The sequence below is a fragment of the Carassius auratus genome, unplaced genomic scaffold (genome assembly GCF_003368295.1).
Source record: "Carassius auratus strain Wakin unplaced genomic scaffold, ASM336829v1 scaf_tig00217631, whole genome shotgun sequence".
Classification (NCBI taxonomy): Eukaryota; Metazoa; Chordata; class Actinopteri; order Cypriniformes; family Cyprinidae; genus Carassius; species Carassius auratus.
The window spans coordinates 5,001-10,000 of record NW_020529154.1 but is presented as its reverse complement, the minus strand read 5'-3'; the positions used below and the strand labels follow the sequence as shown (position 1 = coordinate 10,000).

The 5,000-nt window shown below is 40.8% G+C and overlaps 9 non-coding genes across 9 annotated transcripts in view; all 9 read left to right on the top strand.

Moving 5' to 3' along the window:
- The first annotated feature begins 454 nt into the window (after positions 1 to 454).
- LOC113101698 (5S ribosomal RNA) lies at positions 455 to 573 on the top strand. The gene has a single exon (XR_003290323.1). It is a non-coding gene; the product is annotated as a 5S ribosomal RNA (ribosomal RNA).
- A 221-nt stretch (positions 574 to 794) lies between these two features.
- Positions 795 to 913, top strand: LOC113101670 (5S ribosomal RNA). Its single transcript, XR_003290297.1, has one exon. It is a non-coding gene; the product is annotated as a 5S ribosomal RNA (ribosomal RNA).
- Positions 914 to 1,428: 515 nt separating this feature from the next.
- Positions 1,429 to 1,547, top strand: LOC113101696 (5S ribosomal RNA). Its single transcript, XR_003290321.1, has one exon. It is a non-coding gene; the product is annotated as a 5S ribosomal RNA (ribosomal RNA).
- A 368-nt stretch (positions 1,548 to 1,915) lies between these two features.
- Positions 1,916 to 2,034, top strand: LOC113101669 (5S ribosomal RNA). The gene has a single exon (XR_003290296.1). It is a non-coding gene; the product is annotated as a 5S ribosomal RNA (ribosomal RNA).
- A 765-nt stretch (positions 2,035 to 2,799) lies between these two features.
- On the top strand, positions 2,800 to 2,918 carry LOC113101697 (5S ribosomal RNA). The gene has a single exon (XR_003290322.1). It is a non-coding gene; the product is annotated as a 5S ribosomal RNA (ribosomal RNA).
- A 221-nt stretch (positions 2,919 to 3,139) lies between these two features.
- On the top strand, positions 3,140 to 3,258 carry LOC113101712 (5S ribosomal RNA). The gene has a single exon (XR_003290336.1). It is a non-coding gene; the product is annotated as a 5S ribosomal RNA (ribosomal RNA).
- Positions 3,259 to 3,771: 513 nt separating this feature from the next.
- LOC113101702 (5S ribosomal RNA) lies at positions 3,772 to 3,890 on the top strand. The gene has a single exon (XR_003290327.1). It is a non-coding gene; the product is annotated as a 5S ribosomal RNA (ribosomal RNA).
- A 384-nt stretch (positions 3,891 to 4,274) lies between these two features.
- Positions 4,275 to 4,393, top strand: LOC113101703 (5S ribosomal RNA). The gene has a single exon (XR_003290328.1). It is a non-coding gene; the product is annotated as a 5S ribosomal RNA (ribosomal RNA).
- A 510-nt stretch (positions 4,394 to 4,903) lies between these two features.
- Positions 4,904 to 5,000, top strand: part of LOC113101668 (5S ribosomal RNA) — a 119-nt gene continuing 22 nt past the window's right edge. Inside the window, exon 1 of the ribosomal RNA XR_003290295.1 lies at positions 4,904 to 5,000. This exon is cut by the window's right edge and continues 22 nt beyond it. This is a non-coding gene — a ribosomal RNA (5S ribosomal RNA).

Here is a 5,000-nt window from a genome sequence, read left to right as displayed (position 1 = left end):
TAAAAAAAAAAAAAAAAAAAAAAAATAGTCAATGCCCGATCTCTGAATCTTAGCAGGTTAAGGTCTGGTTAGTACTTTGATGAGAGACTGCCTAGGAATACCAGGTGCTTTAAGCTTTTGGGTTTTTCCTACTTTCCTACTAGAGTCAATGCCCGATCTCTGAATCTTAGCAGGTTTGGGCCTGGTTAGTACTTGGATGGGAGACCGCCTGGGAATACCAGGTGCTGTAAGCTTTTTGGACATTTTTCACTTAGTATATAATAATTTTGCCAAAAAATAGAGTCAATGCCCGATCTCTGAATCTTAGCAGGTTTAGGTCTGGTTAGTACTTTGATGAGAGACTTTCTAGGAATACCAGGTGCTTTAAGCTTTTGGGCGTTCTTTCCTACTTATATAATGTACTGGCGATAAGATTGGCTGCTCTTTAAATAGCCCTCTCTTTGCAGCAGACATCGCTTACCGCCATACCAACCTGGCTATGCCCGATCTCGTCTGATCTCGGAAGCTAAGCAGGTTTGGGCCTGGTTAGTACTTGGATGGGAGACCGCCTGGGAATACCAGGTACTGTAAGCTTTTTGGACATTTTTCACTTAGTTTATAATAATTTTGCCAAAAAATAGAGTCAATGCCCGATTTCTGAATCTTAGCAGGTTTAGGTCTGGTTAGTACTTTGATGAGAGACTGCCTAGGAATACCAGGTGCTTTAAGCTTTTGGGTTTTCTTTCCTACTTATATAATGTACTGGCGATAAGATTGGCTGGTCTTTAAATAGCCCTCTCATTGCAGCAGACTTCGCTTACGGCCATACCAACCTGGCTATGCCCGATCTCGTCTGATCTCGGAAGCTAAGCAGGTTTGGGCCTGGTTAGTACTTGGATGGGAGACCGCCTGGGAATACCAGGTGCTGTAAGCTTTTTGGAAATTTTTCACTTAGTATATAATAATTTTGCCAAAAAATAGAGTCAATGCCGGATCTCTGAATCTTAGCAGGTTTGGGCCTGGTTAGTACATGGATGGGAGACTGCCTGTTAATACCAGGTGCTGTAAGCTTTTTGGACATTTTTCACTTAGTATATAATAATTTTGCCAAAAAATAGAGTCAATGCCCGATCTCTGAATATTTGCAGCTTTGGGCGTGGTTAGTACATGGATGGGAGACTGCCTGGGAATACCAGGTGCTTTAATCTTTTTGGAAAATTTCACGAATTATATAATAATCTTTCATTAAAAAAAAAAAAAAAAAAAAAAAAAAAGAGTCAATGCCCGATCTCTGAATCTTAGCAGGTTTAGGTCTGGTTAGTACTTTGATGAGAGACTGCCTAGGAATACCAGGTGCTTTAAGCTTTTGGGTTTTCTTTCCTACTTATATAATGTACTGGCGATAAGATTGGCTGGTCTTTAAATAGCCCTCTCTTTGCAGCAGACTTCGCTTACGGCCATACCAACCTGGCTATGCCCGATCTCGTCTGATCTCCGAAGCTAAGCAGGTTTGGGCCTGGTTAGTACTTGGATGGGAGACCGCCTGGGAATACCAGGTGCTGTAAGCTTTTTGGACATTTTTCACTTAGTTTATAATAATTTTGCCAAAAAATAGAGTCAATGCCCGATCTCTGAATATTTGCAGGTTTGGGCCTGGTTAGTACATGGATGGGAGACTGCCTGGGAATACCAGGTGCTTTAATCTTTTTGGAAAATTTCACGAATTATATAATAATCTTTCATTAAAAAAAAAAAAAAAAAGAGTCAATGCCCGATCTCTGAATCTTAGCAGGTTTAGGTCTGGTTAGTACTTTGATGAGAGACTGCCTAGGAATACCAGGTGCTTTAAGCTTTTGGGCTTTCTTTCCTACTTATATAATGTACTGGCGATAAGATTGGCTGCTCTTTAAATAGCCCTATCTTTGCAGCAGACTTCGCTTACGGCCATACCAACCTGGCTATGCCCGATCTCGTCTGATCTCGGAAGCTAAGCAGGTTTGGGCCTGGTTAGTACTTGGATGGGAGACCGCCTGGGAATACCAGGTGCTGTAAGCTTTTTGGAAATTTTTCACTTAGTATATAATAATTTTGCCAAAAAATAGAGTCAATGCCGGATCTCTGAATCTTAGCAGGTTTGGGCCTGGTTAGTACATGGATGGGACACTGCCTGTTAATACCAGGTGCTGTAAGCTTTTTGGACATTTTTCACTTAGTATATAATAATTTTGCCAAAAAATAGAGTCAATGCCCGATCTCTGAATATTTGCAGCTTTGGGCGTGGTTAGTACATGGATGGGAGACTGCCTGGGAATACCAGGTGCTTTAATCTTTTTGGAAAATTTCACGAATTATATAATAATCTTTCATTAAAAAAAAAAAAAAAAAAAAAAATAGTCAATGCCCGATCTCTGAATCTTAGCAGGTTAAGGTCTGGTTAGTACTTTGATGAGAGACTGCCTAGGAATACCAGGTGCTTTAAGCTTTTGGGTTTTTCCTACTTTCCTACTAGAGTCAATGCCCGATCTCTGAATCTTAGCAGGTTTGGGCCTGGTTAGTACTTGGATGGGAGACCGCCTGGGAATACCAGGTGCTGTAAGCTTTTTGGACATTTTTCACTTAGTATATAATAATTTTGCCAAAAAATAGAGTCAATGCCCGATCTCTGAATCTTAGCAGGTTTAGGTCTGGTTAGTACTTTGATGAGAGACTTTCTAGGAATACCAGGTGCTTTAAGCTTTTGGGCGTTCTTTCCTACTTATATAATGTACTGGCGATAAGATTGGCTGCTCTTTAAATAGCCCTCTCTTTGCAGCAGACATCGCTTACCGCCATACCAACCTGGCTATGCCCGATCTCGTCTGATCTCGGAAGCTAAGCAGGTTTGGGCCTGGTTAGTACTTGGATGGGAGACCGCCTGGGAATACCAGGTACTGTAAGCTTTTTGGACATTTTTCACTTAGTTTATAATAATTTTGCCAAAAAATAGAGTCAATGCCCGATTTCTGAATCTTAGCAGGTTTAGGTCTGGTTAGTACTTTGATGAGAGACTGCCTAGGAATACCAGGTGCTTTAAGCTTTTGGGTTTTCTTTCCTACTTATATAATGTACTGGCGATAAGATTGGCTGGTCTTTAAATAGCCCTCTCATTGCAGCAGACTTCGCTTACGGCCATACCAACCTGGCTATGCCCGATCTCGTCTGATCTCGGAAGCTAAGCAGGTTTGGGCCTGGTTAGTACTTGGATGGGAGACCGCCTGGGAATACCAGGTGCTGTAAGCTTTTTGGAAATTTTTCACTTAGTATATAATAATTTTGCCAAAAAATAGAGTCAATGCCGGATCTCTGAATCTTAGCAGGTTTGGGCCTGGTTAGTACATGGATGGGAGACTGCCTGTTAATACCAGGTGCTGTAAGCTTTTGGACATTTTTCACTTAGTATATAATAATTTTGCCAAAAAATAGAGTCAATGCCCGATCTCTGAATATTTGCAGCTTTGGGCGTGGTTAGTACATGGATGGGAGACTGCCTGGGAATACCAGGTGCTTTAATCTTTTTGGAAAATTTCACGAATTATATAATAATCTTTCATTAAAAAAAAAAAAAAAAAAAAAAAAAAGAGTCAATGCCCGATCTCTGAATCTTAGCAGGTTTAGGTCTGGTTAGTACTTTGATGAGAGACTGCCTAGGAATACCAGGTGCTTTAAGCTTTTGGGTTTTCTTTCCTACTTATATAATGTACTGGCGATAAGATTGGCTGGTCTTTAAATAGCCCTCTCTTTGCAGCAGACTTCGCTTACGGCCATACCAACCTGGCTATGCCCGATCTCGTCTGATCTCCGAAGCTAAGCAGGTTTGGGCTTGGTTAGTACTTGGATGGGAGACCGCCTGGGAATATCAGGTGCTGTAAGCTTTTTGGACATTTTTCACTTAGTATATAATAATTTTGCCAAAAAATAGAGTCAATGCCTAATCTCTGAATATTAGCAGGTTTGGGCCTGGTTAGTACATGGATGGGAGACTGCCTGGGAATACCAGGTGCTTTAATCTTTTTGGAAAATTTCACGAATTATGTAATAATCTTTCATTAAAAAAAAAAAAAAAAAAAAAAAAAAAAAAAAAGAGTCAATGCCCGATCTCTGAATCTTAGCAGGTTTAGGTCTGGTTAGTACTTTGATGAGAGACTTTCTAGGAATACCAGGTGCTTTAAGCTTTTGGGCTTTCTTTCCTACTTATATAATGTACTGGCGATAAGATTGGCTGCTCTTTAAATAGCCCTCTCTTTGCAGCAGACTTCGCTTACGGCCATACCAACCTGGCTATGCCCGATCTCGTCTGATCTCGGAAGCTAAGCAGGTTTGGGCCTGGTTAGTACTTGGATGGGAGACCGCCTGGGAATACCAGGTGCTGTAAGCTTTTTGGAAATTTTTCACTTAGTATATAATAATTTTGCCAAAAAATAGAGTCAATGCCGGATCTCTGAATCTTAGCAGGTTTGGGCCTGGTTAGTACATGGATGGGAGACTGCCTGTTAATACCAGGTGCTGTAAGCTTTTTGGACATTTTTCACTTAGTATATAATAATTTTGCCAAAAAATAGAGTCAATGCCCGATCTCTGAATATTTGCAGCTTTGGGCGTGGTTAGTACATGGATGGGAGACTGCCTGGGAATACCAGGTGCTTTAATCTTTTTGGAAAATTTCACGAATTATATAATAATCTTTCATTAAAAAAAAAAAAAAAAAAAAAAGAGTCAATGCCCGATCTCTGAATCTTAGCAGGTTTAGGTCTGGTTAGTACCTTGATGAGAGACTGCCTAGGAATACCAGGTGCTTTAAGCTTTTGGGTTTTCTTTCCTACTTATATAATGTACTGGCGATAAGATTGGCTGGTCTTTAAATAGCCCTCTCTTTGCAACAGACTTCGCTTACGGCCATACCAACCTGGCTATGCCCGATCTCGTCTGATCTCGGAAACTAAGCAGGTTTGGGCCTGGTTAGTACTTGGATGGGAGACCGCCTG